The sequence below is a fragment of the Diabrotica virgifera genome, chromosome 7 (assembly GCF_917563875.1).
Source record: "Diabrotica virgifera virgifera chromosome 7, PGI_DIABVI_V3a".
Taxonomy (NCBI): domain Eukaryota; kingdom Metazoa; phylum Arthropoda; class Insecta; order Coleoptera; family Chrysomelidae; genus Diabrotica; species Diabrotica virgifera.
This window is the reverse complement of record NC_065449.1, coordinates 85213063-85225604: the sequence shown is the minus strand read 5'-3', so window position 1 is coordinate 85225604 and position 12542 is coordinate 85213063. Positions and strand designations below refer to the sequence as shown.

Below are 12542 nucleotides of genomic sequence, written 5' to 3'. Positions count from 1 at the left end.
GTGACATGATGCCAACTTGAACAGAAATCGATAGAGGGGCAACTTCCAAGCAAAATTTGTTATATAAAGATATTAACATAAATCAGTACTTGTTGAGTTATTAAATATCAAAAATTTTATTTTTTCTTAAAAAAATGCATGTTTTAAAGCTGTTTTTCACATATTACTCAAAAACTGGAAGCTTTTGTAAAAAAGCTATTATTACCAAAATTAAAGATAATAAAAAATTTAATACACTCCCCACTTAAAAAACTAAACTTATGTTATTTCAAAGTAGGTTATGGGTAATTGAATGTATATTTTTTTCGACGAGTACTCAAATCTATGTATTCAAGCTTACATAATGAGAAAATGATGCATTTTATAGAATATACTTGTTAAAGACTTGTCAAAGTACTTTGAAATACCTATCAAATGAGCTCAAGTAGAAGTTAATAGCATCAAAATTAAGCAAGTTGTGATGAAAATGAGAGAACCCTTTCGATTCTTTTAGGAAAAAGTGAAAAATAAAACATACGCCATTTCCACAAAAATTAAAATTTGTAGTAATCCTCACAAGAATTTCTTTAGGTTAATGTTACGTTTTTTAGGAAATATTACGTGAATTGACTTTTAATTATTCTCTCTGTATCTGTAGACTAGGGAGTGTGAGTCAAGTCCCACAGCACTTAGGCCACAATTGACCCATTGTACATCCTCCCAGGGGGTTGTCGTCCTTAGTTCATTATCCATCCTGCCATTTCCAGGAAGGTGGACAAATCACCTGGTGACATCTCCCCTATATCAGCAGGTGTAGGCCAAGGCTCGCCGAACGCATACTCTCGTATTGACGATAACTCCGGACATTCACATAGGACATGCTCGACAGTTTCGTCATCTCGTTCACACCTCCTACATAGAGATGTGTCTACTAGCCCCAGTGTGTGGAGGTGTTTTCTTAATTGACAATGGCCAGTTAAAAAACCAACGGTCAAGCGTAGGTTTTTCCTGGTCATTCTCAAGTACTTTTCTGATGCTGACTTCCCAAGGTTCCTTAGTGTTACCCTGGCAAGTCTACATCCTGGCCCTTCTTCCCATCTTCTTACGGTTTGCGAGTGGGAGTGACATTTGACAGTTTCCGTGATTGTTGTAGTCGACAAGCCAAAAAGATCACAAGGTCCTAAGAGTCTTAGGCCTGCTGCCCTTCTAGCCAGCTGGTCAGCAATGCGGTTGCCTTTATTTCTGTTGTGTCCTTTAACCCACCTCAGGATGATGTTGTTACCATCCGAAGCTTGGGCTAGTGATTCATGACACTCCATTACTAGCCCTGATATGACGCGTGGTCTGTTCAGGGTTAGTAGCGCTTGTCTGCTGTCTGTGCAGATTATTACAGTTTTGCCGGCTATACCTTTCCCGATTATCTCTTTTGCAGCTATGGAGATACCAGCCAGTTCAGTCTGAACTACGCTGGCATTTTTGCCCATGCCCCATTTTATACTAAGGTTCAATGATCTGGAGTATATTCCACATCCTGAGCCTTCTTTCGTTTTGGAGCCATCGGTGTAGATGCAATATGCATTTGCCACGTTTGACTCCCTATGTTGACTTGTTTCGATTTTGTAGGGTTTGTCGAAGACAAACGTAGGTTTAATTGAGTCGCATCCATGGCCCGCATGCAGCTGGGGCAGTGCCTCCAGCTCACCCCGCCAGAAACGACATCTCAATTGTCCCATTCCTACATCAAGGTTTGCACCCGCTGAGCGTAACCTCATCATCGTCATCAGCGCCACCTCTCTGACATATATGTCTAAAGGGGTAATGCCAATGAGCAACTCCATTGCAGCAGTTGGTGTTGTTTTCATGGCACCTGTTATATTTAGGCAAGCCATCCGTTGAATATGGTTTAGTTTGTTGATCGCTGTTGCCTGTAGCACTTTTGGTACCCAAGCAATGGCTCCGTAAGTTAGCATTGGCCTAATGACAGTAGTGTAGATCCAGGCGACCACCCTGGGCGAAAGGCCCCAAGTGCGTCCGACCGTTCGCCGACACTGTTCATAGGCAATATATGCTCTTTTAGCTCTACTATCTAAGTGAGAGTTCCATGTTAACTTCCTGTCAAGGGTAATACCAAGGTATTTCACCTCTTCAGAGAAATTCAGACTGCAGTTTAGAATCCTAGGGGGTATTAAGCCCGTGATCCTTCTTTTTCTGGTGAAGAGGACCATCTCTGTCTTTTTTGGATTTATAGACAGTGAGTGTTCCTTACACCATGTTTCTATTAGTCTGAGAGCAACTTGTAATCTCTCGCATAGTGTGTTCTCAAACTTACCGCTTTGCAAGACGGTTATATCGTCTGCATAGGCTATTGTGTAGAAACCGTTCTTGCTGAGTTGGTAAACCAGGGTATCCAACACTATGTTCCAGAGGAGTGGTGATAGCACCCCCCCTTGTGGACATCCCCACGTAACCATCCCTCTAACCAAAACGTCTTCTACATTTATGTTTATTGCTCTATTTGACAGCATACTGAATATCCATTCGCTCACGGCCAGGGGGACATTCCTGACATTGAGCTGTTGGGTGATGGTTGGGAAAGTTGTTTTATCAAACGCTCCCTCAATGTCTATGAATATACCTAGGGTGGATTCTTTATTATCCAGCGATCTTTCAATTCTTCCCACTACTTGATGAAGTGCAGAATCGGTAGATCTTCCCGAAGTATATGCATGTTGATTTGGATGAAGTGGATTATGAACCAGAACTTCATCTCTTATGTACCTCTCGCATAGCCTTTCCATCGTTTTCAAGAGAAAAGATGTCAGGCTAATTGGTCGGAAAGCCTTCGGTAGGGTGTAATCCATCCTACCTGGTTTTGGTATGAAGACCACACGTACCTCTCTCCACTCTCTAGGAATATATCTCAGAGCCAAGGAGGCTCTGAACATTCCCACAAGGTGCGGCAAAAGAATATCCAGTCCCCACCGTAGTAGGGCTGGATATATGCCGTCAGGCCCTGGTGACTTAAAAGGGGCGAAGCACGATATGGCCCATCTTATCTTTTCCTCACTAATTAATGTTCTGGCAAGATGCCAGTCATTTGGTGTGGGTATGATTATTTCTTCCGTCCAGTTTGGTGCTTTTGAAATACTAGAACCGGGGAAGTGTGTTTTCATCAGGACCTCAGCACTTTCGCAAAGGTTGGAAGTTTTGCTTCCATCTTCCTTTGTTAGTATGCTGATATGCCGATGTGGATCTTTTGAGAGCGCTTTTTGTAGCCTGGAAGCTTGCGGAAAATCTTCGATTTCCTCACAGTAGGCTCTCCAAGCAGCTCTTTGTTTTTGTCTACAGACTTTCTTAAACTCTCTGAGGTTTGATTGATAAATATCCCAATCCTCTTTGAGTTTGGTGCGTTTTGCTTTATTAAAAGAAGTTCTTGCTGTCTTTCTAAGGTGTTCCAGTTCAGTGCACCACCAAGAGTTGGTTTTGCGACTTTCCTGGACCATCCTTATCGGACAGGATTTTTTATTTATTTTATTTATTAAGCTCAACAGGCCGTGAAGGCCTAGGGCTGAAAGATTTAATTTTTCCTTACAATTACTATTACATATTTATATATAATGCTATATCCTATACTACTATAATATATACAATATTACATTTGTTTGTATAAAACACTTAATACTACACTTAACATTATAGTCTTTCCATACATTTCTTCACCACTTCCTTCCATTGTTTTCTGTCCAAAGCTTTTTCTTTCCAGTTTACAATATTACTTTGTTTTAAGTCTTCATATACGCTGTCCTTCCATCTCCTTCTTGGTCTTCCTATTCTTCTTTTTTGTATTGGCTTACGTAATAGAACCATTTTTGGCATTCTCGCCTTTCCCATTCTTTCTATGTGTCCTAAGTATCGGATTCTCTGTGCTTTGATGGCCGTCGTTATTTTTGGTTCATTATATAGTTCTTCAAGTTCCTTATTATTTCTTCTTCTCCATTGACCGTCTATTTTCACGCCTCCATATATTGCTCGTTGTATTTTCCTCTCCCATCTTTCTAAAAGGTCTATTTCTGATTTTTTAAGCACCCATGTTTCACATGCATATGTAGCTGTAGGTCTGATAACTGTTTTGTAGATTCTTATTTTTGTTTTTCTTGACACATCTTTGGATTTCATTAATGGACGCAATGCTCCATACTTTTTGTTTGCTTTTGCTATTCTTGCTTTTATTTCCCCTTCCCCATGTCCCTTTTCATCTACTTTTACACCCAGGTATGTAAATTCTGAAACTCTTTTAAATGCGCATACATTTTCTCCTTCTATCTCCAATGTGAAATTGTCTTCATTTTCTTTATCTGTTTCTCCCATTATCATGTATTTTGTCTTTTCCTTATTTATGAGAAGACCAAAAGGTTTGGCTTGTTTTATTATATTGCTCATTAATTTTGTTAGCTCTTTCTTACTTGTCGATAATAATGTTAGATCATCTGCGAATGCAATACATTGGTGGCCATTTTTAAAAATCGTTTCCTGTGTGCTTATTTTACTTTTCCTGATTATTCCTTCCAGTATTACATTAAAAAGAGTCGTTGATAGTGGGTCTCCTTGTCTTAATCCTTCCTTTGTTTCAAAATTATTTGATTTATGTCCCTTCCATGCTATTTCGTTTGTGGAGTTATCCATAGTCATCTTTACCATCCTGACGATTTTACTTGGTATGCCCATTTCTTTCATTAGTGCGTACATCTGTTGCCGCTTTACCGTATCATAGGCCTGTTTAAAGTCGACGAACAGGACGTATACTGCTATTTTATGTTCGTAGCACGTAGTTTGGATTTCTTTTAACGCAAATATTTGGTCTGTCGTCGACCTATTACTTCTGAATCCTGCCTGATATTCGCCCAATATCTTTTCCGTGTATTGATTCAGCTTTTTTCTTAAGATGTTTGTCAATATTTTGTACACGACTTCTAGCAACGCGATACCTCTATAATTTTCACATCTCATTTTATCACCTTTTTTATGTATGGGGCATATCCTTGCCCTGGTCCATTCTCCTGGCATTCTTTCTGTTTCCCATATACTTTTTATCAGGCTATGTATCTCCTTGTGTAGTCTTTTTCCTCCTGCCTTTATCATTTCCGCCGATATTTCCGTTATTCCTGGGCTTTTATTGTTTTTTAGCCCTCTTATTTCATTTTCTATTTCTTCCCTCGTAGGTGTTTCTATTACTATATGGTCATCTTCAATTTCCTGGATTGTTCCCCTTTCTTCTTCGTTTTTGTTTAAAAGTTGTGTAAAATAAGTTTGCCAATTTCTCATTATTTCCCCGGGTTCATTTATTAATATTCCTTCCTCATTTTTCATATATGGGTTATGTTTCTGATATCCCCTTTCCATTTTTCTTGTTTCCTGGTAAAAGGATCTTATTTCCTTTTTTTGGAATTTTTCCTCTATCACTTTGAGTTTTTCTTCGTTGTATTTTCTTTTTTTATTTCTGCATGTTCTCTTCATAATTCTCTTCAATTCTCTATATTCTTGTGTGCTAATGTCACTATTATTTCTTAAGTTTTTTATTCTTATTTTTCTAATTTCTTCTGCTATTTTTTGACATTCCTCATCATACCATTCTTTTGCTTTTTGTTTTCTATTACCTTTAATTAATATTTCTTTACTGGTGTTTAAAACTGCTTCTTTTATGCTTTCCCACTTTTCTTCCGGGTCTAGTGTTTCTGGTTCTTCGTTTAGTCTGCTGGTTATTTGTTGTTCGTACTTCTTCTGTGTCATATTATCTTTTAGTATTGCTGTGTTGAATTGTTTTTTGATTTCTTTGTCCCTTTGATTGTCTTTCTTTATATTAGCATTTATTCTATAGGCTGCTCTTACCAAAAAGTGATCTGAGTCACATTCCGCTCCTCTCATACTTTTTATATTTATTATATTATGGGCGTGCTTCTTCTCTATTAATATGTGGTCTATTTGATTTATTGTCCTTTTGTCAGGGGAAATCCACGTTCCTTTATGTATATCTTTTCTGCGTTGGTATGTGCTTTTTATTACCATTTGTCTTTCTGTGGCAAAACCTATAATTCGTTGACCATTATCATTTGATACATCGTGTTTACTGTATTTTCCTGTTATATTTTCATATATATCCTCTTTTCCCACTTTAGCATTGCAGTCTCCCATTACTATTTTGATATCAAATGCTGGTAATCTGTCATATTCTCTCTCTAGTTGCTCATAGTATGCATCTTTGTCTTCTTCGGTGGCGTCTTCTATTGGTGCATGTACATTTATTATGCTTATGTTTCGTTGATTCCCTTTTAACCTGATTGTGCACATTCTATCTGATATCGGCTTGAAATTCATCACTCTGGTTTTCCATCTTTTCTGTATGATAAAGCCTGTTCCTAGCAATCTGTTATTCCCCCCACTTTTAAAAAATACTATATCATCTATTTCTACTATTTCTGTGTCTAATTGTTTTGTTTCTTGTAAAGCTAATATATCTATTTCATATCTTTTTGTTTCTCTAATTAATTCTTTAAGTTTTCCCGTTTCATAAGTGCCTCTTACGTTCCATGTTCCCAAATTAGTTTTCATTTTCTTGTTTTTAATCCCAATCGTCTCCTTGTCCATTGCCGTTGTTGCTACCGTTTCATTTACGTCGTTTAGTTTTTTTGGTTTCTGTTTTGGTTTTCTATTTTTGAGAGTTGTTGCTGATGTTTATTCCATGTCCATACCTCCTCATTTATTTTTATTTTTTGAAATCCTACCTTGACGTTTTTTCCTTCCAATTTAGCCTCTTTTGCCTTCGTTCTGATTTTACCCTGTATCATCCGTTCATTTTTGTCCATGTCGTCATTAATATATATTTCTTTTCCCTTTATGTCTCTCAATTTGCCTTTATTTTTCATAATTTCTTCTTTGTCCGTTGCATTTTCGAGCTCAATCAAGCAGGATTTACTTCCAATTTTTCTTGCGCTTTTTATTTTTGTCTCAACTTTTAGTGCATTGCATAAAAAATCTTGGACGTTATCTTTTGTTATGTTTTGATCGTAGGTATCCATATCTACTCCCTGCAGTATTATATTATTTCGTCTTTTGTCCTTTTCCATTCTGTCTATTTTATTTTCCAATTCTTCCACTTTTTGTTGGGTTTCTCTGTTTTCCTGTTTCAGCTTTTCATTTTCTTGTCTGAGTTCCTTCATTTCCGCTCTGTACTCTTTTTGCTCTTCTCTTAGTTCCCTTATTTCCATTGTGATAATATTTAGGCTCTCCAATATTTTTTCTAGTTGCCTATCATTCCCAGGCGACCGATGTACTTTTTTACTTCTGCTATCGTCTGCCTCATCTTCCGATTCATCTCCTCTTTTTCTTGTCTTTTCGTCCACACTATACTCGTTCTCAGCCATTTTGTACGTAGCGTTAACTGGGCACACCCGTTTCAACCACGAGGAGGTATGCCCAATTATCCACGCACCAAAATTGCTTTTGTTTTTCGGCAGGTGTTTCTATTTTTTTTAAATCCGGCAACACCGCTTGAAATTTGACCAGCGTTCGCCAGTGTTTATAAGCTTATCTGTTAGCTGTTAACCTCACTTTTATTTGTCCGTTTAGTATTTTATACTATTTTTTACCGTTTTTACTTATATTATTCTTGCATTAGGTAGGGCACAGTTTATACCTTACCTTTTTCACTCACTCAGCATTCAATGTTCGTTGCACCACGCGAAAATCGGGTAAAATGCAGGCGAAAATTAAAACACTTTGTTTTCTATCTAATGCCACGTTGCCACCCCAGGATTTTTTATAAGCGTAGCTTATTTTATTTTGGATAGATACCGTGTACCTTTCCAATTCTGTATTAGTTCCTGGAGTTAAAGCCTTTTCATTCCGCAGAGCATCTTCTAAGAGGCGGTTGTAGAGTTCTACATCCTTCCACCTAGGGTCGCGAGATTTGATAAGGCTTTTTTCCAGACTAATAATATAGGTCAACCAGCGGTGATCAGACAGAGATGTCCTCTGAGACCTGCCAGTTCTGAATTTTATTAGATATTTCTGCTGTTGCTAGCGTGATATCTATAACAGTTTGGCTACGAACATTAATAAATGTAGGTTCCGTGCCTCTATTTAAGATATACAAATCTTTACTAATAATATAGTCATAAAGAGACTTACCTCGAGAGTTGTTATCTTTGCTGCCCCAGCCTAGATGGTGAGAATTCGAATCGCAGCCGATAATAAGTTCTACCTTCTGGCTGAGAGAATGGTCTACCAGATCTTCCATCTCCTTTGTTGGTGGTAGGGTGGCTGCATCTGAGGGTAGGTAGACCGATGCTAGTATCAACTCTCTGCTTTTGCCTTTTCCCCATGGGCATTTTACTTTAACAGCAGTTACGTCTGAAGTACAAAACTGCACCAGGGGGGAGGCTTTAATTTTCCTGGGAACATATATTGCTGTTCTCGGTTGTTGGTTGCTTGGTAAGCTGAAGATTTGACCATTTAGACTGCCAAAACCAGTTATTTTGGTCTTAATTATCCAAGGTTCTTGGATTAATGCTATTGCATCCTCCTTTACATCCAGGTGGCGGCAGATTGTCGCTGTTGCCACCTTTTTGTGCTGGAGGTTGCATTGAATAATGGTTACCTTTTTCCTGACGTCTTTGCCCATGGCGAAGGTGTCGTATTGGTTCTTTTTAGGCGTCCATTTCCTCCTCACTTGAGGAGGCGGCAGCCTTAGTCGTTTCGGTGCTTCCTCTGCAGGGTTCGTCGACCACCATCTGATGGTCGTCGTCCTGCTGTGGAACCACGGGTGTTTCAGTCTCAGTGACCGTATCCGGTTGCCGAGTATCTGAGGTCCCTGGTTCCGAGGAGGTGCCCTCCATTTTTTGTTTGCTTGCTTTTAGAGTCAATGAGGTGAACGCGTAGCTCAGCCTCATTGCTCTTTTCTTAAGGACAGCCATGTCCTCGTGTCCGATTCCGAAGACGAACAGGTGTCCGTTTGGATCGGTTTTTAATTATTATTAAATAAATAAAAGACTTACTTGAAATTGTTTATTTATAACACTTACAATTAACACTTATTTAACAACAATATCTAATTTATTTTACACTTTCTAACATTTAATTTATTTACAAATACGACTTATCTACTTTAAAAATACATACATTTCAGCAACCCGATCAAACAATAAAACAATATATCGCGTCGAATATATTAACTGACTGCCTGCTGCTTAAAAATCATCCGCTTATATAGATACGGCTCTGCTTCGAGAACAGTCAGGAAGGCCTGAGGCGGGTCCACGCCTATCATCGGGGAAACTTCTGGATTAGCGGAGACAATACTCGTCGATGACGTGTCGCTGTTGTTTGTTGACTACTAGGGGCAGGGCCGGCCTCAGTTAGAAATTCGTCACATTGCCCCCTCCTTAAAAGATGGTTCCTCCTGGAACCTTGTCAGGACTGGAACTGGATGCTGGTATCGGCAACTGGACCCTCTTTTACAACTCCCAGTTGTATAAAAGTGACAGGGGACGGTCTTCTTTCCGCACCAGTAACTATGCGGATTGCAACAGACTAACACCTGGACCTCGGTGTCTTGGAAAATTTCTTCTACCATATTTCGGATAACTCTCCAGTCTAATTGGCTGCATTCTAACTTTGGTATGGCTAACTTTTGCACGTCGGACTCCAACACGTGCTCTCTCAATTGAATTAATGCATCCCATACATCTTGGTAGGTAGGTTGGTCACGGACAGTGTCTTTTGTTACCAGATAGAATAGGTAACGTGATGCATCTTGGAGTTTCAATGCTTTGCCAGGAGCTGGCAGTTGGCATTGAAGTTCTGCAACTCGACCAAACTTCCTTCGGAAGGCGGATGCCAACCCTCGTGCGTCTTTGATACTGGCCGGGATGGTATGGGCCAGCGAATAGTCATCGGGAAGTGCGAGAAGATCTCGCTTTTCTTCAGTGGTAACACCATGTCTTGCTTTACCGGTACCTCCGTAGGCACCCATGAACTCTTCAAAGGTAAGGTCAGGTATTTCTCGAACTTGGTTGACTTCCACTTCCTCATCTACGTCGTGGTCTCCCTCGTACGGCGCCAACCGATTATGGTGGACTATCATCGTCTTTCCCCTAGGAATCTTGCTTATTCGGTAGATAACGTCATTGATTTTCTTGACAATGAGGTACGGACCTTCCCAGAACTGCTGCAACTTGGGAGAACAACCTGTTCGCTTCTTTGGATTATAAAGCCAGACTTTGTCGTTCTCCTTGAAACATCCCTTCTCAACTTGGGTATCGTATCGTTTCTTCATTCGGTCGCTAGCGATCTGAAGATTAGAACGGACCAACTCATGTATATCGTCCATTCTTCTTCGTAATTCATTCACGTAATCCTCACCAGCAACATCTTCTCCAGGTCGACATCCAAACTCTAGATCACAGGGTAGACGCATCTCACGTCCAAATAGGACTTTTGCTGGTGTTTGGCCAGTTGATTCATTAACAGCAGATCTATAGGCCATTGCGAAGAACGGAAGGTACTGGTCCCAGTCTCGTTGATGATTGGACACCATCTTTGTCAAATACTTGCCGACTGTCCTATTCATACGCTCCACCATTCCATCCGATTGCGGGTGATAGGCCGTGGTTCTTGTCTTCTTCATGCCTAGTTTATCACAGATTCCTTGAAATAGATCGCTCTCAAAGTTTCTTCCTTGGTCACTATGGATCTCCAGAGGTACTCCGAATCGGCTGATACAGTCTCTGATTAGCACATCTGCAATAGTGGCGGCCTTCTGGTCTGGAATTGCGTAGATCTCAACCCATTTCGTGAAGTAATCCATTACCACCAACATGTATTTGCATCCATTGTCACTTTCTGGAAATGGCCCGGCAATATCCAAAGCTATTCTTTCAAACGGACTTCCAACATTGTACTGTCTCATAGGAGCCTTTCTTTTCCGGTAGGGTCCGTTACTTGTAGCACAGGTAGTACATTTCTTACACCAGTCCTTCACATCGTCAGAACTATTCATCCAATAAAATCGTTCCCGAATTCTCTGAAGGGTCTTCTTTACACCAAAATGTCCTCCTGATGGACTGTCGTGTAACTGACGAAGTACTTCGGCTACTCTGCTCTTTGGAATCACCAACTGTGTTCTCCTCACCGAACCATCATCATTTTCTATTACTCGTTTAAGCAAGCTGTCTTCCAAGATAAATGAGTCCCACTGGGCCCAATACGTCTTAACTACTGAGCCTAGGCTTGATATTTCTTGCCAAGATGGTCGACGATTTTCTTCTTTCCATTTTCGAATCTTCTGTAAAACTGGATCTTTTTCTTGTTCTTCCTTGATCTTGGTAGGCGTCCACTCGTCGTTGACCACTGTTGTTCTTAGTACTGCTGCTTCCTTCGACTCTGTTTTGTTGCAATGGGAACATTCTGCTGGACACGGTCTTCTAGATAGAGAATCAGCGTTTCTGTGGCTAACTCCGGCCCGATGTTCGATCTTGAAATCATATTCTTGAAGTCGTTCAATCCATCTGGCTATCTGACCCTCTGGATTCTTAAACTGCATTAACCATTTAAGGGCGGCATGGTCGGTTCGGATTAGAAACTTCCTTCCGTAGAGGTATTGATAGAAGTGTTCCACTGATTTTACTACTGCTAGAAGTTCTCTTCTCGTGACGCAATAATTTCGTTCAGGTTTTGAAAGCACTTTACTAAAATATCCAAGGACTCGTTCCTGTCCTCCTTGGATCTGCGACAGCACTCCTCCAATTCCCACATTACTTGCATCCGTATCTAAGATGAACTCTCCTTCTGGCAGTGGATACCCTAATATTGGCGCTGTAATTAAATGCCTCTTCAAAGTTTCAAAGGCCGTTTGGCAGTCTCCATCCCAGCAATAATCCCTTGCTTCCTCTGTAAGTCGCGTTAATGGCTTAGCGATATCCGCAAACTTCTTAATGAACCTCCGGTAGTAAGTACATAGTCCCAGAAAACTTCTCACTTGATGTTTATCAGTTGGTTCAGGCCATTCCTTAATGGAATCGATTTTTCCTTTATCCACGGCCACTCCTTCTTTGCTGACTATATGACCTAAATAATTGACTTTTCTTTGAAATAACTGGCATTTCTTGGGATTTAACATTAACTGGACAGCTTTAAGTCGATTAAAGACGTTTTCTAAATTCTTCAGGTGGTCTTCAAACGTCTCTCCCAAAACGATTATGTCGTCTAAATACACCAGGCACGTTTTCCAAGATAACCTTCTCAACACATTTTCCATAAGCCTCTCAAATGTCGCAGGAGCGTTACAGAGTCCAAACGGCATAACGTTGAATTCCCATAATCCAGATCCTGTCGTAAAGGCCGTCTTCTCTTTGTCCACTGGATCCATTTCTACCTGCCAATATCCAGACTTCAAGTCCAACGTAGAAAACAATTTACTTCCAGCTAATGTGTCCAACGTGTCGTCGATCCGAGGCAGAGGATAACCATCTTTCTTGGTAACATTGTTCAACAAACGGTAGTCCACACAG

The 12542-nt window shown here is 40.1% G+C and overlaps 1 protein-coding gene across 1 annotated transcript in view; it reads left to right on the top strand.

The window, feature by feature from the left end:
* Positions 1-12542, top strand: part of LOC126887703 (replication termination factor 2) — a 33783-nt gene that overhangs the window by 1811 nt on the left and 19430 nt on the right. The window lies entirely within an intron of this gene.